At 45.6% G+C, this 25907-nt stretch overlaps 1 non-coding gene and 1 pseudogene across 1 annotated transcript; one reads left to right on the top strand and one right to left on the bottom strand.

Moving 5' to 3' along the window:
* Positions 1-6423: 6423 nt before the first annotated feature.
* On the top strand, positions 6424-23282 carry LOC140460062 (uncharacterized; annotated as a pseudogene).
* Positions 7685-7756, bottom strand: trnaw-cca (transfer RNA tryptophan (anticodon CCA)). Its single transcript has one exon. It is a non-coding gene; the product is annotated as a tRNA-Trp (tRNA).
* Positions 23283-25907: the final 2625 nt, after the last annotated feature.

The raw sequence follows: 25907 nt of genomic DNA, 5'->3' as shown, positions 1-25907 counted from the left end.
TACAGTCCAAGTTTATTTCGAAGCACTCGCTTTCAGAGTGCTGCATCTTATTCAGTTGGTTGTGGAGTACAAGATCATAAGACACAGAATTTATGGAAAAACATTACAGTGTCCTGCCACTGAAATTATATACTGAACAAACCTGGATTGTTAAGTCTTTCATCTTTTAGAATGGGTTGCAGGTATCAATAATATGCAAGTACCAGAACTTCCTGCCAGATTCCTTCTCGAGATAACTTAATGTTTTCTAAGAAAAGATGACATCTCAGCTCAGATAATGCATGAAAGGAGTGAGGTCAGAGTCTGTCTGTATCCCAATATTGAGTCAGCCCACTTCGATTTGCAAAGTGGAATTTACAAAATATTACATGTATTGGCTACCTGCATTGACTGCTAGCACATTGTGCATTTAGAGTTATACAGTCATAGATGGACAGCAGGGAAACAGACCCTTCAGTCCAACTCATCCATGACGACCAGATATCCCAACCCAATCAAGTCCCACATGCCAGCAACTTGCCCATATCCCTCCAAATTCTTCCTATTCATATGGCCATCCAGACTAGCCTCCACCATTTCCTCTGGCGGCTCATTCCATACACATACCACCCCCTGAGTGAAGAAGTTGCCTCTTAGGTCCCTTTCACACGAAACCCATGCCCTCTAGTTCTGGACTCCCCCCCCCAGGGGAAAGACTTTGTCCATTTATCCTATCCAAGCCACTCATGATTTTATAAATCTCTGTAAGATCACCCCTTAGCCTCTGACGCTACAGGGAAAAACAGCCCTAGCCTATTTAACCTCTCCCTATAGCTCAAATCTTCCAATCCTAGCAACATCCTTGTACATATTTTCTGAACCCTTTCAAGCTTCACAACATCTTTCCGATAGGAAGGAGACCAGAATTGCACGTAATATTCCAATAGTGGCCTAACCAATGTCCTGTGGAGCCGCAACATGACCTCCCAATTCCTGTACTCAATAATCTGACTATTAAAGGAAAGCAGACCAAATGCCTTCTTCACTATCCAATCACTATCCTTTTCTTCACTACCTGCGACTCCACTTTCAAGGAGCTATGAAACTGCACTCCAAGACCTCTTTGTTCAGCAACACTCTCTCGGACCTTAATATTAAGTGTATAACGACTGCTAAGATTTGCTTGCCCAAAATGCAGCACCACACATTTATCTGAATTAAACTCCATCTGCCACTTCTCAGCCCACGGGCCCATCTGATCAAGATCTCGTTGTAAATTGAGGTAACCTTCTTCGCTGTGCACTACACCTACAATTTTAGTGTTATCAGCAAACTTATAGCGATACCTCTTATGCTCACATCCAAATCATTTATGTAAATGATGAAAAGTAGAGGACCCAGCACAGATCCTTGTGGCACTCCACTGGTCACAGGCCTCCTGTCTGAAAAACAACCCTCCACCACCACCTTCTACCTTTGAGCCAGTTCTGGATCCAAATGGCAAGTTCTCCCTGTATTCCATGAGATCTAACCTTGCTCACCAGTCTCCCATGGGGAACCTTGTCGAACACCTTACTGAAGTCCATATAGATCACATCTCTTCTCTGCCCTCATCAGTTCCCTTCGTTAGTTTTCAAAAAAACTCATTCAAGTTTGTGAAACATGATTTCCCACACGTAAAGCGATGTTGACTATCCCTAATCAGTCCTTGCCTTTCCAATACATGTACATCTTCCCCCTCAGTTGGATTCCCTCCAACAACACTGACGTCTGGTTCACTGGTCCATAGTTCCATGGCTTGTCTTTACCACCTTTCTTTAATAGTGGCACAACGTTAATCAACCTCCAGTCTTCGGACACCTCACCTGTGACTATCAATGATACAAATATCTCAGCAAGAGGCCCAGCAATCACTTCTCTAGATTCCCACAGAGTTCTCGGGTACACTTGATCAGGTCCTGGGGATTTATCAACTTTTATTCATTTCAAGGCATCCAGCACTTGCTCCTCTGTAATATGGACATTTTTCAAGATGTCACCATCTATTTCCCTACATTCTATATCTTCCATGTCCTTTTCCACAGTAAACCCTGACGCAAAATACCCGTTTAGTAGCTACCCCATCTCCAGCGGTTCCACACAAAGGCTACCTTGCTGATCTTTGAGGGGCCCTATTCTCTCACGATTTATTCTTTTGTCCTTAATGTATTTGTAAAACCCTTTGGATTCTCCTTAACTCTAGTTGCCAAAGCTATCTCATGTCCCCTGTTTTCCCCTCCTGATTTCTCTCTTAAGTATACTCCTACTGCCTTTATACTGTAATGCTTCACTCGATCTATCCTGTCTATACCTGACATATGCTTCCTTCATTTTCTGAACCAAACCCTCAATGTCTCCAGTAATCCAGTATTCCCTATACCTACCAGCCTTTCCTTTCACCCAAACAAGAATATACTTTCTCTCGACTCTATTTATCACAGTTCTGAAGGCTTCCCATTTTTCAGCCATCCCTTTACCTGAAAACATTGGTGCACAATCAGCTTTTGAAAGTTCTTGCCTGATACCGTCAAATTTGTCCTTCCTCCAATTTAGAATTTTTGAGCAAAATAGAATATATCTGCAAATGTAATGCTGCAAATTCAAATTCATCCCCATGGAGAGTGTGGTTCTATGTGTGTAATAGAGAAACCCTGTTTCCATGCTGGATATCTATATGTCTATTTGATAACAGATGCTTTATTTCTGTTGGTGCAAGTGTGTTTGTAAATCATAGCTGGATATTAATAGTTAGATGTAAGGGAGAGAGAATTACTCAGGTAGAGCACTATCAGAATCCTGGGAGACCCCTACTTCAGATTTACTTGGACTGGTTGACAGTCTGGGAGAATATGGATTGGGTCTCGATTGAATAAATGTTTTATTTTTCACGAACGTGTAAAAGGGGGTGTTAAAGCTTCAGCAGAAATTCAGCAGAGCTGAGAACAGACCAACATCTTACTCTGTGGGAACAGGGAGATCAACAGTGGACAGAGAAATCCGGAACTGAAATCCAAACTGATACCAGACTACCCTGTGATCAGTGCTTTGATGAGCAGCACCAACCCTCTACCTTTCCTGAGCGTCCCATTTGACTACCCCCTCGATATTCAGGATCCAGTCCTTGCCATCCTGAAGCCATGTCCCTGTAAGGAGTCTCAGATCATAATTATTCTCTTCAATGTGTTCAGTCAATTCATTCACTTCTGTTACAATGCAGCTCACATTCAGTTTTTAGTTTCAGTTTCTGTGATCTTCTGAATCCAGTTTTGATTGCTGGTATATTTACTCTCCTTCTCCCTTTCTATCATTCTCTGATGTTCATTTCCACATCACGACATTGCTCATCAGCCTTGATTTGGATTGGCCAGGCTAAATTGCCCAGTGTCCAGGGATGTGCAGGTTAGTCGGGTTAGCCATGGGAAATGCAGGGTTATAGGTTCATAGTAATAGAAGCAGGGGTCAGCCATTTGGCCCGTCCTGCCTGCTCTGCCATTCATTAAGATTATGGCTGATCTATCCATCATCTCAGCTCCTCCTCTCTGCAGTGTCCCAAACATCCTGAATTCCCCAATTATGCAGAAACCCATCCAATTGTGTCTTGAATATACTTAACGAAGCTGCCTTCTCTGCTTCCTTGGGCAGAGACTTCAACAGTTTCACTAGTCTCCAGGAAAAGCAGTTCCTCCTCGTCTTTGTCCTAAATCTACTTCCCCTAATCTTGGGGCCCAGTCTCATCTACCAGCAGAAATGACTGGATTGGGTAGGGTTTCATCCACACAGTGCAATGAATTCCCACTTTTCACCAAATCCCAGATGTACTCACTCACTCAGTTGCTGTCTCACAAATGAAAGATTTCATTGTAACTTCTTCTGCTCTGAGTAAGGGCAAAACATTTTTGAAAGCTGATCTGAAAGTCCAGTCTTCACAACAACACCTCTGCTTTCACTGAAGATGACTAAAGTCATACAGCATAGAAACAGACCCTTTGGCCCAACTCATCCGTGCCAACTATATATCACAAACTAATCTAGTCCCATTTGCCAGCATTTGACTCATCCCTCTAAACCCTTCCTATTCAAGTACCCATCCAGTGGCTTTTAAATCGTGTCATTGTACCAGCCTCCCCACTTCCTCTGGCAGTTCGTTCCATACACGTTCCACCCTCTGTCTGAAAATATGTTGCCCCTCAGGTCCCTTTCCCTACTCACCTTAAACTTCTGCTCCTTTAGTTCTGGACTCCCCTACCATGGAGAAAAGACCTTGGGTATTCACCCTATCCATGCCCCTTATAAATTTCTTTAAAAGGTGACCACTCAGCCTCTGATGCTCCAAAGAAAATATCTCCCTGGCCTGTTCAGCCTCTTCCCGCAGCTCAAACCCTCCAAATCTGGCAACAGCCTTCTAAATATTTTCTGACCCCTCCCAAAGTTTCATAACATCTTTCCTACATCAGAGAGACCAGAGTTGAATGCAGTATTCCAAATGTGGCCTAACCAATGTCCTTTTGCAGTTGCAAAATGATCTCCCAGTTCCTATACTAAATACTCTGACCAATAAAGGAAAGCATACCAAACACCTTGTTCACTATACTGTCTGTGTAAGACTCCACCTTCAAGGAACTATGAACCTGCACTCCAAGGTCTCTTTGTTCTGCGACACGCCCCTTAACTGTGTCAGTCCTGCCTGGATTGCTGGACCAAAATGCAACACCTCACATTTCTCTGAATTAAACCCCATCTGCCACTCCTTGACCCATCCGATCAATTCTAATTTATGCTAAACTCTCTTTCCTCTCTTCTTCCCTAGAAGCTGAAAATCTCTGTCCCACATACTCTCCCTCTATTCTCTCATTGCTGAACCTAATCCCTGCTGTACCTCATCCGGAAGGGTCTGTTTCATGCTGATTAACAGGCCCACACTCAGGGGGATCAAATAGAAACATACAAAATACTGAATGGCCTGGACAGAGTAGACTTTCAGAGGATGTTTCCATTGGTAGGAGAGACTAGGACCTGAGGGCACAGCCTTCGAGTAAAGGGAGAGCATTTTAGAATGCAGATAAGGAGATACTTCTTCAGTGAAAGAGTGGTGAATCTATGGAATTCATTTCTACAGAAGGTTGTAGAAGCCAGGTCACTGAGGATATTTCAGACTGAGGTAGATAGGTTCCTGAGTATCATGGGGATGAAGAGTTCCAGGGAGAGCCCGGGAGAATGGGGTTGAGAAACCTATCAGCCACGATTGAATGGTATGAACAGACCTGATGGGCTGAATGGCCTAATTTCTGCTCCTATGTCTTATGGTCTCTTGCTGTTCTGGCCAGAGTGAGAGAATTGGGAGCAGGAATTGGCCATTTGGTCTTTCGCGCCTGCACAAACATTGACAGGTCATAACTGAATATGGATCTACTTACATCTAAGTGAATAGGCTGGAACTTTTTCCCTGGAACATAGGAGGTCGAGAGGTGACCTTATTGAGGTTTATAAAATCACGAGGGGCATAGATGAAGACCAATATCAGCTGTTGTTTCAAGAATAGGGAGCAATCTTTTTAAAGGAGAGAGGAGAAAAATTTTAAAAAGACACAAGGAGCATATTTTTCGTTTAAGAGAGTGGAGTGTGTGTCAAATCAATGTCCAGAGGAAGTAGTGAATGTAGGTACAGTAACAACATTTAAAATAAATTTGAATAAGTGCACGAATAGAAAAGTTTCAGAAGGATATGGGCCAAACATTGACAGGTGGGATTGGTTTAGTTTGTGAATATCACTTGCTTTGCTCATTGCTTGCTGCACCTGTCTGACAACTGGCAGTAACTGGTTTCGAAGGACGCTGAGGCCCCTTTGTCCATCCACACATCTTTCCTGATGAAGAGCTCGTGCCCGAAACGTCGACTCTTCTCCTCAGTTGCTGCCTTACCTGCTGTGGTTTGCCAGCACCACACTTTTCAAATCTGATCTCCAGCATCTCACTTTCGCCACATTTCAACATATCACTCCGTAAACAATGCAACTCCTTTCTGCTTTTTTTATTACATACATCAAAGGCTATACCTTCACATTGTGGCACTGCGTTTGCAAAGTGAGACACAGACCTGGATCAACTTTTTCAGAGTCTGTCCCCTCCCTCGATTCACTCTTTCCTTTCAGTTGCTACAAATCAATAATTAAACCCCAGAATGAAAAGAAAATGGAAAACGTGGTGACAAAAACATTATTATACTCACAAATTTTAGACAGAGGAAGGAATTTATAGTCTGGGTGAGGTTTAATCTTCATTCAGTGACAAAAGATCAGCATCAGCGGCTTCATAGCTCACGGTCCAACTTCCGCATTTCGACAACGGCCGACTCTGATTGGCAGGAGGTCCAGACTCCTTCGGATCCTCCAAGGTTCTCCATTGGTCCATGGAAAGGAGCTCGTGCGCCTTTTCTGCGGACACCCAGGAGTATGCGCAGTCCTTTGCTGACACCGGCGGACATGCGCAGTGCTTACTGACACCGTGGAGTATGCTCTGTCACGATTCTGGTGTTACTGACAAATTTTAAAGTTAAAAATCACAAAACACCTGGTTATGGTCCGACAGGCTTATTTGGAAGCACGGGTTTTTGGAGCGCTGCCCCTTCATCAGGTGGTTGTGGAGAATAACATGGTAACACAGAATTTATGATCTTCTGATCTTATACTCCACAACCACCTGATGAAGGAGCAGCGCTCCGAAAGCTAAGTGTTTCTGAACAAGCCGGTTGGACTGTAACGTGCTGTTGTGTGATTTTTAACTTTGTACACCCCAGTCCAACACGGGCACCTCCAGATCATGACAAATTTTAAGTGTCCTAATGCGAATACGAGAGAAAAATGCCAACGCCATTTTTTTGCCGAAATGTTTTTTTCCCCTGTGCCTTCACGTTTCATTACTTTTGCATTTTAGATTAGATTAGATTACTTACAGTGTGGAAACAGGCCCTTCGGCCCAACAAGTCCACATCGCCCCGCCGAAGCGTAACCCACCCATACCCCTACCCCTACATCTACCCCTTACCTAACACTACGGGAAATTTAGCATGGCCAATTCACCTGACCTGCACATCTTTGGACTGTGGGAGGAAACCGGAGCACCCGGAGGAAACCCACGCAGACACGGGGAGAACGTGCAAACTCCACACAGTCAGTCGCCTGAGGGGGGAATTGAACCCGGGTCTCCGGTGCTGTGAGGAAGCAGTGCTAACTCACCGTGCCACCGTGCCACCCACTATTTTGTCTGGCTTCTCAACATTCCTGCCTTTACCTCAGGGTAGAGGTATTCCAAAACTAGAGGGTATAGGTTTAGGGTGAGGAGGAAAGATTTGAAGAGATTCAAAGAACATTCACCCCATACAGGGTGAAAGTGACGACTGCAGATGCTGGAGATTCGGGTCTTCGAGCATATGCAGCCGTGTGAGAGTTCCCGGGTTCCAATCCCAGGCGAACCATCATTCCTTAAATTGACCTGAGCAAAAATGCCCGATGAATTTTCTCAAAAGCCGCTTCGTTAATTAAGATCGGACTGCCTTTACCCAAACAATGGGCACACCACCTCCCTGACACAGTGTTCACAAATCAAACTGACAGCAAAGATTCACGTGTGATCGAAAGTTTTGGCTCAACATATTTCCGGATCTGCTCCTGTGAGCCTGACGTGATTTGAACACGCAACCTTCTGAAATGGAGTCAGACGCGCTACCGTTGCGCCACAAGCTCACGGATGACCAACTAACTCTGTTCATGCTTAAGGGAAGTGATCGCACTGCAATGATTTTACGTTTTGAATAACAACGGAGATCAACAGTTCATGTCTGTTCTGTCTCTCCCCCGTCTCTTTCTGTCTCTCGAAACAATTTACAACTCTACCTCAATAAAAAGGTGAAAGAACTGCGGATGCTGTATATCAGAAAAAAAAACAGGAGTTGCCGGTGACCCTTCCACAGAACTGATGGTGATTGGGAAAACGTTGGTTTATATGCAGGAGATATTGTGGGAGGAAGGCGGATGCAGTAAATGATAGATCAGGACAGAGCCCAAAGCGAGGGAAGAACTGCTGGACAGGAAAAGGAGTTGATAACGATCTGCGTGGGAGGGTGAATGGAGACTGTTCATGGCGAAGAATAGGTAGTGTGTAATGACAGACTGTGTGATAACAAGGCTTGGTGTGTGTGCAAGGGACGAGGATACTGTGGATTCCAGGCCCGAGAATTATTGAATTCGATATTGGGACCGGAGGATGTATGGTCCCCAAGTGAAATATTCGGTGCTCTTCGTTCTGCTGGTGCTGAGCTTCGCTGGGACACGACAGCAAACCTGAGACAGAGATGTTGGCCAGGGAACAGCGTGGGGTGTGGAATTGGCAGGCAACTGGAAGCTCAGGGTCTTTTTGCGGGCAGAACGTAGATGTTCTGTGCAGCAGTCACCCAGTTTTAGGCTTCGTTTTCCCCAGTGTAGATGAGACCAGATTGTGAGCAGCAAATGCAGTAGATTGGGTTGTGGGAAGAGCAGGTAAAGTGCTGCTTCACCTGGAAGGTAAGTTTGCGCCCTTGGATAGTGAGGAGGGAGCAGGTAAATGGGCTGGTGTCACACATTCGGCAGTTGCAAGGTAAAGTGCCGTTGGACTATTGGGTTAGGGTTGATAGGAATGAAGGAAGAGTTGACCCAAGGTATAACTCCTGCCCATTTACTTATCCGCCAAATAGAGAAATTTGTTAAGTGTGAACAAGGAAATTTTCTAATTCACAATGAGGATGTACATACTGGCGAGGGTGCAAAACCTAAGGGCCAGCAACCATAATTCTATTAACATTACAATAGTGATTGAAAATAATATATCAGATCTAAAGGTTGAAGTTCTAAATTGGGGGAAGACTCAAGTATGAGGCAAGATCTTTCAAAAGCTGATTGGGGACAGTTGTTAGCAGGTTAAAGGACTGCTGGAAAATGGGAAGCCTTCAAATATGAGATGTCAAGAATCCACACACAGTATATTCCTGTTCGAGTGAAAGGAAAGGCTGGTCGGTGTAGGGCATGCTGGATGACCAGAGAAATTGAGATTTTGGTTAAGATAAAGACGGATTCATACGTCAGGTATCGACAGAGAGATCGAGTGAATCCTCAGAGAATAAAGGCAGAACGAGCATACTTAAGAGGGAAATCATGAGTGCAAAAAAGGGGACATGAGATAGCTTTGGCAAATAGAGTGAAGGATAAGCCAAAGGTTTTTTTTATAAATACGTTAAGGACAAAAGGATAACAAGGGAGAGAATAGGGCCCCTCAAAGATCAGCAAGGCGGCCTTTGTGTGCAGTCGATCGTGGCGGGGTGGGGGGCGGGAATACTGAACGGATATTATGCATCAGTGTTTACTGTGGAGAAGAGCATGGAAGATATAGAATGTGAGAAAGTAGATGGTGACATGTTGAAAAAATGTCGATATGGCAGATGAGAAATTGCTAGATATCTTGAAAGGCATAAAAGTGGATAAATCCCAAGGACCTGATCAGGAATACCCTAGAACTCTATGGGAGACTGGGGAAGTGATTGCTAGGCCTCTCACTGAGATATTTGTATCATCAATAGTCACAGGTGAGGTGCTGGAAGGCTAGAGGGTGACTAACGTGGTGCTACTATTTAAGAAAGGTGGTAAGGAAAAGCCAGGGAACTATAGACCGGTGAGCCAGACATCCGTGACGGGCAAGTTTTTGGAGAGAATCCTGAGAGATAGGATTTACATGCATTTGGAAAGGCAAGAATTGATTAGGGATAGTCAGCATGGCTTTATGCTTGGAAAATCATGTCTTACGAACATGATTGAGTTTCTTGAAGAAGTAAAAAGTGGATTGATGAGGGAAGAGCGATGGATGTGATCGATATGGACTTCAGGAAGGCGTTCATCAAGGTTCCTCATGGGAGACTGGTGGGCAAGGTTTAATCTCATGGCATGCAGGGACAACTAGCCATTTGGATACAGAACTGGCTAGAAGAAAGAAGACAGAGGGTGGTGATGGAGGGTTGCTTTTCAGACTGAAGGCCTGTGACCAATGGTGTATCACAAGGATCGATGTTGGGTCCACTACTTTTTTGTCAGTTATATAAATGATTTGTATGTGAACGGAGGAGGTATCGTTAGTAAGTTTGTAGATCACACCAAAATTGGAGGTGTAGTGGACAGCAAAGAAGGTTACCTCAGATTACAACGGGACGTTGATCAGATGGGCCAATGGGCTGAGAAGTGGCAAATGGAGGTTAATGTAGATAAATATGAGGTGCTGCATTTTGGAAAAACAAATCAGAGCAGGACTTTTACACTTAATGGTAGTTTCCTTGGAAGTGTTGCTGAGCAAAGAGACCTTGGAGTTCAGGTTGATAGTTCCTTAAAAGTAGAGACGCAGGCAGATTGGGTAGCAAAGAAAGCGTTTGGTGTGCGTTCCTTTGTTGGTCAGAGCATCGAGGATAGATGTTCGGAGCTCATGTTGCCACTGGACAGAATATTGGTCAGTCCACGTTTGGAATATTGCATGTAATTTTGGTCTGCTTCCTATCGGAAAGATGTTGTGAAACTAGAAAAGGTGCAGAAAAGATTTACAAGAATGTTGCCAGGATTGGAGGGTTGTGCTGTAGGGCGAGGCTGAATAAGACTGTTTTCTTTGGAGCGTCGGAGGCTAAGGGGTGACCTTATAGAGGTTTATATAATCATGAGGGATATGGAGAGGGCAAATAGACAAGTTATTTTCCCTGGGATGGGGGAGTCCAGAACTACAGGGCATAGTTTTAGGGAGGGGAGGGGAAAGATATAGAAGGGACTTAAGGGGCAACCTTTTCCCGCAGAGGGTGATGCATGTACGGCATGAGCTGCTGGAGTAAGTGGTGGAGGCTGTATAATTACAGCATTTAAAATGCATCTGGATGTGTATATGAATAGGAAGGTTTTATGGGGATTTGGGCCAACTGTTGGCATATGGGACTAGATGAGGTTAGGATATCTGGGCTGCATGGACGAGTGACTCCATGGGATTCTCAAGGAGAAAGTCAGGACTGCAGATGCTGGAGATCAGAGCTGAAAATGTGTTGCTGGTAAAGCGCAGCAGGTCAGGCAGCATCCAAGGAGCAGGAGAATCCACGTTTCGGGCATGAGCCCTCCTTCAGGTATTTTTAGCTATAAACTATAAACATTCCCTTAGTTAAATATTGTGAAGTGTGAAGCCATTGTTTTCGTCCCCAAGTTCGACCTGAGCTCCCCCCTCCCCCATCCCAGTAACTCTGTTGACAGTCTTCATGTCACAGGAAAAGGGCAGGAAAGTGCATGTGGAGAATGTCAGATCAGCCACAGTCCTATTGAATGGAGAAGCAGGCTCAAGGGGTTGAATGGCATTTTGCTGTTCCTATTTCTTATGGTTCCCGAGCCCTTACCTCTGAAACAGGGTCCTGGCTTCAGTATGTGCCATTAGTGAGAGTGCTGATGTTCCCTTGTGTAATATCAAACACCTTTGCAGCTGCTGAAACCTCTTGCTCCTTTATTACCTCGAAACACAATATGCCAATGTGTTCAGGGGAGGTGATGGCCGACTTTCTTGTCACCAGACTATTCACCCAGGTAATGTTCCGGGGACTTGTGTTCAAAATCTATCACGGCAGATGGTGGAATCTGAATTCAATATAAATCTGGAATTAAGAGTCTAATGATGAAGCTTTTGTGGTTTGTTGTAAAAACTTATCTGGTTTCCTGCTGTCCGAACCTGATCTACATGTGATTTCAGATCCACTGTCAGCTGGTTGAATCTTCACTGCCCCTTCAGTCAATTCTTAATGCTCACCTTTTTTTAACGATGATGTTGCCAGAATGATTTATAGACGGCATAGGCTGGGACTTTTTTCACTGGAGTGTAGAAGGTTGAGGATGGAGGTTATGGAGGTTTATGAAGTCACGAGGGACAAAGATAAGTTGAATAACCTTTGTCTTTTCCTGAAGGATAAGGGAGTTCAAAGTTTGGGAGTATATTTTTTAAGATGAGAGGGTGAAGATTTAAAAAGGACGGAGGGGGGGGGCAACGTTTTTTACATTGAAGGTGGTTCGTGTGAAGAATGAACTGTCAGAGGAAGTGGTGGATGCAGGTAATGTTACAATGTTTAAAATTATTTGGATAAGTACATATGAGCCAAACACAGGCAGGTGGGTCTAATCTTCCCCCAGATATTCAAAGGGACAGCCAGTCAGACGGGGGGCAGGGCCACGCCGATCGTTGTTGTGTGGCATGTGTGACAGCTGCAACAAGACTTCCCAACACCTGTGCTCAATGCTCTGACCAATGAAAGCAAGCATGCCAAAAGCCTTCTTCACCACCCTGTCTACCCACGACCCCATTTTCTAGGATCTAATAACCCGCAACCCTAGATCTCTCTCAGTTTTGGTGCCCTTGGTGTTCTGACTTCTGACTTCTTCAACTCTGGGTTTGTGTTGAACTTGATGGGATACTTTGTCCAACTCAGCATGTTTAAACAGTATCTCTCAGAGGGATTCATCTGAAACTTTTCAGGAGGTGAGCTCAACAAGATTGAACTATTCAAAGTTACTTGGACTCTATTTTGAACTTACATCAGGACCAGTAGTCAGAGACACATACAGCATGGAAACAGACCCTTCGGTCCAACTTGTCCATGCTGAGCTGATATCCTAAATTAATCTAGTCCCATTTGACAATACCTGACCCATATACTCTGGCAGCTCATTTCATATATATCCCACCCTCTGCATGAAGATGTTGTCCATGTAATATATTTTGCCACTTACCCTAAACCTATGCCCTCTAGTTCTGGACTCCCCCATCCCAGGGATAAGACCTTGTCTATTACCCTGTCCATGCCCCTCATGATTTTGTAACCTCTATTAGGTCACTCCTCTGCCTCTGATGGTCCAGTGAAAACAGGCCCAGCCTATTCAGCCTCTCCCTGTAGCTCAAACCCTCCAACCCCCAGCAACATTCCCGAAAATCATTTCTCAAGGAGAAGTCAATGTTTCATTCCTGAAGAAGGGTTAATACCCAAAACGCTGACTACTCCACATCCTGGTGCTGCCTGGTTTGCTGTATTCTCCCAACCTCTTGCTTTCCTTCTTTGGCACGCAGTATGCATTGGCTCAGTGGTTACCACTGCAGCCTCATAGTGCTGGGGCCCCAGGTTTGATTGCAGCCTTGGGTGACTGTATGTGAGGAGTTTGCACTTTCTCCCAGCGTCTGTGTGGGTTTTCTCTGGGTGATCCTGTTTTCTTCCATAAACCAAAGATGTGCAGGTTTTTTGGATGGGCCATGCTTAATTGCCCGTAGAGTTAGGTACATTAGTCAGATGGAAATGGGTCTGGATGGGTTACTCTTCGGAGGGTCGGTGTGGACTTGTTGAGACAAATGGCCTGTTTTCACACTGAAGCTAATCTCATCTGCGCTACTTTTGTCACTAACGAATGACAGAGTAGACTCGACGGGCCGAAGAGCCTAACTTCTGCTCTGATGGTCTTGCGGTCTTAGGTTTCTCTGGATCATTTCATTTGGCAATGTGCAGTCCCTGGCTCAATGAGCAGCAGTGTCCACTGAAAGCAAAGCTCATAGGACGGTTGAACTCCGACAGTGTGGAAATAGGTCCTTCAGCCCAACACATCTGCACTGATTCTCCGAAGAGTAACCCAGTCAGATCCATTTTCCTACCCTCCCTAAATTGCACACAGACCCCAAAGGCTGGAATTATTCCTGGGTTCTTGGTGCCATGAGGCAGCAGTGCAATCCGTGAGCCACCATGGGGTGGTGGTTGTGAAGTGTAGGGGAGGCAATTTTAGTCCAGCAGAAAACAAAAACAGCCCACCTACTCTCCCACTGCACCCACTGTTAGAACTGGCAGGGTGTTCAGTCCTGGAGTGAGACCCAAGGCAGTGTCGCCGGTGGGATCTGATTGCTGGGAGCATTGGTGCCCCCGCTGGTGCTTCGGCAAGTTGCAGGAAAATATGAACCTCTTCCCACACTCGGGCCAGCTGAAGGGCCTCTCCCCAGGGTGGACACACTGGTGCTTCAGCAGGGCTGAGGAATTGCTGAAGGCCATCCCGCACTCAGGGCAGCAGAATGGCCTGCCCCCTCCGCCACCGCCCTCCGCCCCCACCCTCCCCGGATGGATCAGCTGGTGCTTCAGCAGTGTGGAGGAGCGGGTAAAGCCCTTCCCACACTCGGGGCAGGAGAACGGCTTCTCCCCAGTGTGGATGGACTCATGCTTCAGCAGGGCTGAGGGATTGCTGAAGGCCTTCCTGCACTTAGGCAACTGAACGACTTCTCCCCCATGTGGACCCACCAGTGGGCCAGCAGGTCGGAAGAAAGAGCAAAGCCCTTCCTGCACTCGGGGCAGAAGAACGGCCTCTCCTCAGTGTGGACCCACTGGTGTCTCAGCAGGTGGGAAGAACTGCTGAAGGCCATCTCGCACTTGGGGCCGGAGAACGGCCGTCCCTGGTGTGGACCAACTGGTGCGTCAGCAGGGCAGAGGAATCACTGAAGGCCTTCCCACACTCAGGGCAGCAGAAGGGCCTCTTCCCCTCTGAGGGCCCATTGGTGCTTCAGAACCCTTTCAAATTTCACAATATCCTTCTGATAGGAGGGAGACCAGAATTACACACAATATTCCAAAACTGGTCTAACCAATGTCCTGTACAGCCACAACATAACTTCCCAACTCAGTCAGAGGATTACGAAAGCTTTAAAAACCCACAAAAAACAAACAGGAAAGAATGGAGGAAAAAACCGAATTTTTGAGAGTCAGGTTGGAAGCATCAATGAGAAATCGGCAGACTGGTTTTATTGGGTACCTGTTCTCCTTAAATACATAATATACGTATTTCTCTTTTGTTCTTCGTAGTTTCTCTGTGCTGCAGTATGTCGTGGCTCGTTGAAATAATGTCCTGATGCAGCCTCGTTTGTGGGTGTTGGGATGATTGCTTCTGTGGTTAAGTATTTGGTTTGTGGGTGTTGTTTTTCTGTAGATGCTAGTTTGAAGTTCCCCATTGACTGTTCGCTCTACTGTGACATCTAGGAATGGCACTTTGTTATTGTTCTCCTCCTCTTCAAACCAGGAGACCCCCTCAGGCCATAGTCTTACTACTTGGAACACCAATATACAGACTAGTCAAAGGCCTCTACTGAAGACTAAAACATCAAGTCGAAGATTCACGCCACTCCATTTACTCCATCCAAGAATTCCTGAACACCAAAGACACAAAGATAGAACGGGATGTAATAATGATGTCCTTTGACATAATCTATTGACATCAACGTGGCCAAAGAAAACTGAAGACACTACTCGAAGAAGCAAAGATACAAACATAGCACCAACTTTATCAGCAAAGATAACACTGTCAACCTCGTGGAACTGTGCCTTACCACCCACTTCATATTCAGTAACAAGCCCGACAAACAAATCAACGAAACACCCATGAAACCACCAGTATCAGGATTCCTAGCAGAAGCAATAATGCAGAGACTCGAACAAACAGCCCTTTCGACCATCCAACTCAAACTTTGGGACCGCTCCAGCAATGACACTTTTGTCATCAGAAAATGAAATAAATTAGAGGAAACCTACAACACCATCAACAATCTCCTTACTGGCATAAAATTCACAAAAGAGGAGAACAACAACAAAGTGCCATTTCTAGATGTCACAGTAGAGCGAACAGTCAATGGTAAATTCAAAACAGCGTCTACAGGAAAACAACGCACGCGAACCAAGAACTTAACGACAGAAGCAATCATCCCTACACATGCAAACAAATATGAATCAGGACAGTATCTCAACGAGCCACGACACACTGCAGCACCCAGGAACTACGAAGATCAACAAAGAACTGTGCAGCGCATTTAAGAAGAACGGGCAACCTATAAACCCCCCGAAAGTTGCTTCCCAGACAGCGGCGGTAAGAGCCCTGAAGCCTAACCACGAGACCACCTCAGATAAATTCAACCCCAGGCCATCAATGCGGACTTCATCAGTTTCCTCATTTCCCCTCCCCCCACCTGACCTGAGTTCCAACCTTCCAGCTCAGCGTTATCCTCATGACCTGTCCTACCTGCCAATCTCCCTTCCTACCTATCCGCTCCACCCTCCTCTCCGACCTGTCACCTCCATCCCCGCCCCCATTCACCTATTGTACTCTTTGCTACCTTCAGCCCAACCCCTAATTTATCTCTCCACCCTGGAGGCATCGTGCCTCTATTCCTGACGAAGGGCTTTTGCCCGAAACGTCGATTTTCCTGCTCCATGGAAGCTGTCTGACCTGCTGTGCTTTTCCAACACCACTCCGATCTAAACTCTGCTTTCCAGCATCTGCAGTCCTCACTTTTGCCTGCCCAATAAACCCAGTGTGCCAATTTCACATCAACAAACTGACACAAGCAGACACAACGTCTGCAGAAAATCTAGCCACATGACTTTACATTAAAGACATCTGGGAAATGATGTCCAGACAACTTAAACCTCTCAGCAGCATGGTCGCCCACAAACCTCCCAACACACATGAACAGCGGCTAATGAACCTGAAATACACGATACAAACAACCAGCAAACGAATGTTATTTACAAAATACCATACAGGGAAATATATACATGAACTATGCTGCACAGTTCTCTGTGGCAAGAAATGCTGGGATGAGATAAGGAAGATTTTTTTCAGCCAAAACGCAGACAGGCCGCCTACTTGCAGAACGTTTCAGAGAACACCTCTGAGACACCCGGACCAACCAACCCAACCACCCCGTAGCCCAACACTTCAACTCCCCCTCCCACTCCACCAAGGACATGCAGGTCCTTGGACTCCTTCATCGCCAGACCATGGCAACACGACGGTTGGAGGAAGAGCGCCTCATCTTCCGCTTGGGAACCCTCCAACCACAAGGGATGAACTCAGATTTCTCCAGTTTCCTCATTTCCCCTCCCCCCACCTTGCCTCAGTCAAATCCCTCAAACTCAGCACCGCCTTCCGAACCTGCAATCTTCTTCCTGACCTCTCCGCCCCCACCCCACTCCGGCCTATCACCCTCAACTTGACCTCCCTCCACCTATCGCATTCCCAATGCCCCACCCCCAAGTCCCTCCTCCCTACCTTTTATCTTAGCCTTCTGGACACACTTTCCTCATTCCTGAAGAAGGGCTGATGCCCGAAACGTGGATTCTCCTATTCCTTGGATGCTGCCTGACCTGCTGCGCTTTTCCAGCAACACATTTTCAGCTCTTATCTCCAGGATCTGCAGTCCTCACTTTATCCTGAAAAAAATCCCAGCCTATCCACATGGATGCAGGTATACTCATGTCCAGTTATGAACTGTTGAATGCTGGTGCCGACTGGAACGGCCAAATGACCTATTCCTGCTCGCAATTGTCTCCCTCTGTGTCCAGGTCAACAAGAGAACATACGACATAGGTGCTGAATTAGGACATTCAGCCCATCATATCTACTCCACCATTCAATCACGTCAATTAAGATTTTCAGCCCCATTTTGAAATTTGAATTTTAGAAAGACAGATCAGGGCAGGATCTGCAAAGTTAATGGGGCGTGTTGTTGAATAAAGATAACTTGGAGTGCTGCTTCATAGTTTCTTGAAAGTGGAGTCGCAGGTAGACAGGCTAGCGAAGAATGTAGTATGTTATGCTTGCTTTTATAAGTCAGTGCATTTCCGTGCAGATGTTGGGAGGTCATGTTGCAGCTGTACAGGACATTGATTAGGCCACTTTTGGAATACTGTGTTCAGTTCTGGTTACCCTGCTACAGGAAAAGTGTTGTGAACGTTTGAAAGGGTTTGACAAAGATTTACAAGGCTACTGCCAGAGTTGGAGGGTTTGAGCTAAAGAGAGAGGCTAAATAGGTCGGGGCTGTTTTCCCTGGAGCATTGGAGGCAGAGGGGTGACTTTATAGAAGTTCATAAGGAGCATGGATAGGGTGAATAGCCAAGACCTTTTCCACATAGTAGGGGAGTCCAAAACTAGAGGGTATAGGTTTGAGGTGAGAGGGGAAATATTTAAAAGGAACCTTATGGACAACTGTCTCACACCGAGGGTGAATCGAGCATGGAATGAGCTGCCAGAAGAAGTGGTGGAGGCTGGTATAATTACAGTATTTTAAAAGGCATCTGGCAGTAGGGTGAATTGAGAGGGGTACAGGCTAAGTGCTGACAAATGGGACTATGTTAATTCGGAATATCTGGTCAGCACAAACAATTTCAACTGAAGGAAAGCAGAAATGTCGTTGTGAAGACTGGACTTTCAGAGCAACTTTCAAAGATGTTTTGCCCTTACTGGGAGCAGAAGCTACAATGAAATCTTTCATTTGTGAGACAGCAGTTGATTGAGTGAGTGCATCTAGGATTTTGGTGGAAAATGGGAAGTTGTTGAAATGTGAGGAAGAAGTGTTTTAAGCAATGCGTCCTGAGCCGAGTGAAGGCTTAGGTGGGTTTTTGTTTCAAACTGCTCATTGCATTCAGCCTCTACCATTATATTTCCAATGCTGTACATCAGAAGGAACAGTGAATCAGTAATTGGTATCATTAGAAGCCTTATGGTTTTCAGTACTGCAGGTATTGCATTGTTTCATTAGCATTGTAAAGGTTACTGGCAGCAGCAGCAGGTGTGAGCTGTATTCACTAGGAATGATTAAGCAGTTAGATAACACACACACAAGAGGGCAGGGTGGGACTTGTCTTTCCATTTGTAGAAGGTGGGAGATTCAGGGTTTGTGATCTGGGGCAAACACAACTGCGGTTAATCATAGAAACCCTCCTGTGTGGAAACCGGCCATTCATCCCATCAAATCCACACTGACCCATCCAAAGAGCATGCCACCCAGCCCCAGTTTATCTAGTCATTTCTGCTGGTGGGTGATACTAGGTCACAAGATTAGGGGGAGTGGAGGAGATAGAGGTGGAGAAATTGCTTTTCCCAGAGAGTGGTGAAGCCATGGAATTCCTTGCCCAAGGAAGCAAGAGTAGTAGCCATATTCAAGACACAGTTTGACGGGATTTTGCAAGGGAGGAATTTAGGGTAGTCGGGATAGTGCAGATAAGTGGAGCTGAGACGATGGATAGGTCATCCATGATCTTTATGAATAGTGGAGTAGGCGCAATGGGCCAAATGGCCTTCTCCTGTTTCTATTCCCGTGAATGTATAAACCTGCATTTATCACGGTCAACTCAAATCAAGGCAGGTGAGCAATGTAATGATGTGGAAAATGAACATTAGAGAATGATAGAAAGTGACAAGGAGAATAAATGTCCCAACAATCAAAATTGGATTGAAAAGATCACAACAATCGAAACTGAAGACTGTATGTCTGAATGTGTGCTGCACTGAAACAAAAGTGGATAAATTGACTGTACACATTGAAGAGAATATGATCTAAGACTCCTGACAGAGGCATGGCTTCAGGATGCCAAGGATTGGATCCTGAATATTGAGGGGGTACATGGTATTCACATTGAATGGGAAGGTCTGTAAAGGTAGAGGGTTGGCCCTGCTAATCGAAGCACAGATCACAGAAGTATGGTGTCAGCTCAGATTTCACATCCTGATTTCACTGTTCTCCTGTTGATCTCCCTGTTCCCACAGAGTGAAATGTCATCTGTTCTCAGCTCTGCTGGATTTCTGCTGAAGCCTTTGACCCCCTTTTACAGCTTCCACAATAGTAAAACATTCAGTCAATCAAGGCCCAACCCACATCTCTTCGCCTGTCAACTATCCAGGCTGTTTGAGTCATCGTAGCAGGGATTAAAACAAGTACAATGAAACAAAATTAGACATAAACGAAAATTTGGTGCTCATGCTTAAATTTTGTTCATTAGATAGTAAACCAGAATTAGGGATCTCCCAGGATTCTTCTTGTGCCCCACTTGAGAAATTCCCTCTCCCTGGCATCTAAGTATTAGTACCCAGCTATGATTTATAACGATATTTACATCAACAGAAATAAAGCGTCTGTTAACAAATATACATAGAGATATACAAACAGACTTTTTAATCCAACACATCTATGCTTTCCTATATAAATCTAGTGACCTATTTGCCAGCATTTGACCCATATCCCTCCAAACCTTTCTTATTCACACACTTATCCAGATGCCTTTTAAATGTTTTAATTGTACCAGACTCCACCACTTCCTTTGGACCATTTACTCTATCCATGCCCCTTATGACTTTACGAACCTCTTTAAGGTCACCCTTAGCCTCAGCCTCTGACACTCCAGCGAAACAGCCCCATCCTATTCAGCCTCTCTTTATACCATAAACCCTCCAACCCTGGTGACATCCTTATCAATCTTTTCTGTGTCCTTTCAGATTTCACAACAGTTTTCCTATCCTAGAACAGGGAGACCAGAATCGAATGCAACATTCCTAAAGTGGCTGAACCAATGTCCTGTACAGCTGCAACGTGACCTTCCAACTCCAAGACACAATGAATTCAATGGGCCAAATGGCCTCTTGCTGCACTGCAGGGATTTAATTATTTGATTCTGTATCAGAGTCAATTTCAGTCACTATCTCTGGTTTCTGGTGTGTCAGGGTGGGATCACTGGTACCAGAATTGCATGCAACACTCCAAACCTGGCCTAACCAATGTCTTCTACGGTCGCAACATGACCTCCCAATCCTACATCCAGTGCACTGACCAAAAAAACCCAAGCAAACCAAACACCTTCTGCACTGTCCTGTCTACCTGCGACTCCACTTTCAAGGAACTATGAACTTACCATCGAGTCATACAGCTTGGAAACGGACCTTTGGTCCAACCAGTCCATGCCAACCATAATCCCAATCTAAACCAATCTCTCCTGCCTGCTCCTGGCCTATATCCCGCCAAACCTTTCCTATTCATGTACTTAAACAAATGTCTTTGAATTGTACCTGGATCCTCCACTTCCTCAGGAAGTTCATTCCACACATTAGTAGTTGAATGGCAAGGATGGGTTTGAGTTGAAATGGTTCATAAAATAAACAGTTTTTACCCAACACCCTGTAGCAAATATGGTAGCAACTTCAATCCTGGAGTGTCACAAATCAGTATTTCCATGGAGTGGAGGGATTCACAGAGAAGGTGGTTTTCTGTGAGTGTGAAGCTAAAATTAAATTACGTGCTTTGGTTGAACTCAAACTGCATTGACTTGGAGGAGAGCGAAGGGAGTTTGTAAGTGTCCTCCCCTCCCGACATACCTCAGCCGCAGGGCAGCGCAGGTGCAGTGTGGGCCCACCGTCGCCCCCAGCCGCCCCCCCCTTGCCATTGTGGATGTCACAACATGTAAGTAGTCCTGTCAGTTTCATAGTGAAGCCCCCGCCCTCTGGGCAACATCTGGGAGCAAAGCAATGTCTCCCCCTTTCCATTCTTTATATGGGGGGGAGGTGGAGGGGGGCTAGAGAGAGTGACAGGGGGACACTATTCACTTGTGGTAACTGGAGTGAATCCAGGAAAGGAGCAGACTCTCCAAAGGTGCTCAGATGCTCTCTGTCTCAAAGGTATTTTCATTGTGTATTCCCTCAGTTTGGCACACATAGAGTTTGCACCCTGGAAAAGGATTGCTTCTTTCCTCATGTTCACAATTAAAAGGGTAGTTTCTCATGGAACTGAGCAGTTTTTAAGGGATTGGCACATTGATATAAAATGTAGACGCATGTTGCTTCATATAGTGTGTATCTGATATTGTTGGCTGTTGTAAAAGCTTCGTGGCTATGATTTTTAACATTCTAATGCAGTAATGGATTTATGCCATGTATTATTGTCATTTTTTTATATACTAGGCCAGCAGGAAGTCATTCAGCAACTTTACCGGCTTTCCTTTCTCAAACAGCTTTGACATTTCATTATCATATCCTTGATTCAGCTCCATTTCCAGCACCTTTGTCGGCAGCTTTGTCCAGGTCATTGTCATCTAAATGACGTTTATCTCCATTCACACCTCAGGCTATCTGGCTGCATGAGGGCTTTCTGTGTCCTGCATAATATATGATCAGCAGGCATCTAGCAATCTACAGGAATTGCCACCGATGTTATGTTCATTTAATAGTACTGATAGTGATCAAACTTAGTGGGTTTTTTTTTGCAGGAAGACATGCAGAAAGAAATCTGGAAACAAATGATACATCAACTTCTGACAGAGCCACTTGATTCATTGGGACTTGAATATCAGCAGCCATTCAATTCGAGAAGAAATGTTTGTTTTTGTCTGCTTGAGAGATTTCGGAGAGTGCTGTGGCAGGAAGAATACTGAGACAGAGCTGAAAATGTGTTGCTGGAAAAGCGCAGCAGGTCAGGCAGCATCCAAGGAGCAGGAGAATCGACGTTTCGGGCACGAGCCCTTCTTCAGCAACACATTGTCAGCTCTGATCTCCCGCATCTGCAGTCCTCACTTTCTCCTCGAAGAATACTGAGACACCCGAGTGAGGAAGATTCAGTGCGCTGACTGTGAAAAGTGCTTCAAACCATTTACTCAGTTTGGGGAATCAAAATCTCACCCCTCACGTTGGGGAGAGACTGTGTTCCCACTCTGTTTTAAATTTCAAACCCAGAGTGACACAAGGAAAGCTCCCTTCAAAGGGGAAACCGTGGAAATGTGGGGACTGTGGGAAATAATTCCATTTCCCATCAGCGCTTGACACCCACAGACATGTTCACACTGGGGAGACGCCGTTCTCCTGCTCAGTGTGCGGGAAGAGTTTCAGTTGGCTGTGCAGTTCATACCAGGGAGGGGCCATTCACCTGTCACCATTGTGGGAAAGGATTCACTCAGTCGTCCCGGCTGCAGACACACCAGCGGGTCTACACGGGGGAGAGGCCGTTCTCCTGCTCTCAGTGTGGGCAGTGATTCATCAATGCATCCATCTCCTGAAACACCAGCGAGTTCACGTGGGGGAGAGGCTGTTCACCTGCTCTGAGTGTGGGAAGGGATTTGTCGATTCTTACTCTCTGCTGACCCACCAGCGGGTCCACACTGGGTTCACCTGCCCCAAGTGTGGGGAGAGCTTCAGTCATGTGAGCAACGTGCGGAGGCACCAGCGGATCCACACAGGGGAGAGGCCATTCACATGCTCCATGTGTGGGAAGGGGTTCACTCAGTCATCTACACTGCTGATCCATCAAAGGGTCCACACTGAGGAGAGGCCATCCATCTGCTCTCAGTGTGGAAAGGGCTTCACCCGCTCCTCCCACCTGCGAGTTCACGTGCCATCGCAGGGGGATTGAAGGAATGACGGCTGAGTGTCATTATCGACTTGACTATCAACCCAATTCTGGGAACTGCCAGATTCAAATCCTGCTGTGCCAGGTTGCAGAATTGGAATTCGGTCAGAAATCTGGAGTTTAGAATCTCATGATGAAACCATTTTCAGGGGGAAAATCTCTCATCTGATTCACTCATGCCCTTTTTAGGGAAGGAAACTGCCCTTGTGGGAAAGGATTCACTCAGTCATCCCAGCTGCATCCTTTACCCGGTCTGATCTACACGTGACTACAGACCCACAGCTGTGTGGTTGACTCTTAACTGCCCTCCCCCCCCCCCCCCCCCACACACACACACACACGGCAATTGAGTGGCAGTAATTTAGTTGGATTGAAATTGCTGAGTGAGGCAATACGTCCTTCGGCTTAAGACTGGATCAAGGATCCAATTATAAAGGGACAACTCGGTGTTGACCAACAGTAAATGAAGTGGAGTTGGGAGGAGTGTGTGAACTTTGAGCTGCTTTTTTTTCAAAAAAACGCGACTTTTCATACACTTTTTTGCTGGGCAGATCTGAAGCTGAAACAAAGTTGGGTGACAAAGTTGGGTTAAACAGAACTTAACCCCGGTCTCAGACTCTCATTGAAAGCTGTGAGATCCAACAGGTTTTTGTTTTAAAGCTGCTCATTTCTTTCAAACTCCTGCACTAAGTTTCCAATGTCATGTATCAGAATGAGCAGTGGATGAGTAGCTAGTATTGTTAGATATTGTAAACTTTTCCAGAGTGCAGGTACCGCATCGTTTCATTGACATTGTAAGGTTTACTGGCAGCACTGGGAGGTGTGGGATGTATTCACAAGAAACAAAGTTAAAAATCACACAACACCAGGTTATAGTCCAACATGTTTATTTGGAAGCACTAACTTTCGGAACACTGCTCCATCATCAGGTGGTGTAGAGCAGGATCATAAGAGAATTTATAGCAAAAGGTTGCAGTTTCATGCAACAGAAATGAGATATTGAACAAACCTAGATTGTTGTTAAGTCTTTTCTCTTTTAGAATGGGTTGCAGGTTTTGGTTCATTAATATGTAAATCCCAGAACTTCCTTGAAAACACATTCTCGAGACAACTTAAGGTCTGTATATCAAATTTGAATTAGACTGGTTCTATTTCTAAAGTAGAAATTTATAAAATCTCACATGGATTGACTGCCTGTAGATTGTGTGCTTTTTGAGCAAAATATAATATATCTGCAAATGTAATTCTGCAAATACAAAGTCACCCCAAAGCCTGATATGTAAGTGTGCGTGCATGAGAGGGTGAGAGTGTGTGCATGCTTGATAAAGTGTGTATGTGTGATAGAGTATCAGCCTGTGAGAGGGTGTGAGTGTGGGGGGTATATGTGTGTGTCTGAGAGAGGGGTCTGTGTGAATGTGAGTGTATGTGCTTTGTGTGTGTGAGAGAGAGTGACAGTGAAGTGGGGTTACCTGTCATGTGACATGAACCCAAGGTCCTGGTTGAGGCCATCCTTATGGGTTCCAAACTTGGCTATCAGCCTCTGCTGGTCCACTAAAACTGGTTAAGCAGTTCCACAACACACACTAGAGAGGGCAGAGTGGGACTTATCTTTCGAATTGCAGGAGGTGGGAGGTTCTGGGTGCTGGAAACTAGGGAAAACACATGCTGGAGGACCTTCGGCTCAGAGAGATGGAGTTGGAAGCCAGGCTGCAGACATGTTGGGGGAATCATAGAGCCCCTACATAGAGCCTGTGGAAACAGGCCCTTGGTGACACTTCAGTCCATTTGAGAGATTGAATTTGCTTCCACAGAGTTTCCACGGTGTAGGGGTCAGTGTGTCTTGGCAGCCTCAACGATCCAATGAAGGGCTCATCTACAGTGAGAATACACAGTCCACATTTCGCCAAAGAGTTAAAGTTCTCTCCACAGTCAGAACCCTGGGGCACTCCCACGCAGGCTGCGTGTAATCGCGGGGCTTCTCGATGCATGTGAAGTTTGGAATAATTTCCTGCAGACAAACATTTCCCCTCCTGGATTCAAATGCTGCTGATATTCAGGCCCTGAGTAAATTCTTTGTGCATGCCTGAACAGCAAATCTCTTTCTCTGCTAATACCTTGAGAGATCAGATCACTGCTGTCAGTGCAGGGCAGAAAATAAGATGAGAGAATTCTGGTTTGTACGGAACATCCTTCTCTATGTTCTTCCCAAAATCTGTCTCCCAATTCCTCCACCTTTCGATAGATTCCAAACCGAATTCATCCTTCCGTCCTCCTGTTTTTGCCTTGCTCCCCTCTCTTGAAAGCGCTGACTCTCAGTTCAGTTTCTCAGCCACTTCTTCCATCCCCAGTATGTCGCCCATGTCTTTATTTAGTTTTTAAAAGAGAAAGGCAGTGGTTTGCTGATGCCAGGACATGAGGGTGACTGCGCTCACACAGTGTTCCAGACTCTCTGTAGTGTCATTTACAAAAATCTGCACTGCACATGTACAGAGAAGTGGATCCTGGGAGTGGGGGGGATGGTGGGAGTGGGTGGTATGCATTCACCACCTCCCCATTGAATCAAGACCCAATCATCCCCTCAGCGTCCCCTGTCCATTTACCCATCGCCACCTATAGCGCCCCCGTCCT

This window comes from Chiloscyllium punctatum, chromosome 36, assembly GCF_047496795.1.
Source record: "Chiloscyllium punctatum isolate Juve2018m chromosome 36, sChiPun1.3, whole genome shotgun sequence".
Classification (NCBI taxonomy): domain Eukaryota; kingdom Metazoa; phylum Chordata; class Chondrichthyes; order Orectolobiformes; family Hemiscylliidae; genus Chiloscyllium; species Chiloscyllium punctatum.
Note: the sequence above shows the minus strand (reverse complement) of the source record. Positions and strands in the feature narration are given on the sequence as shown.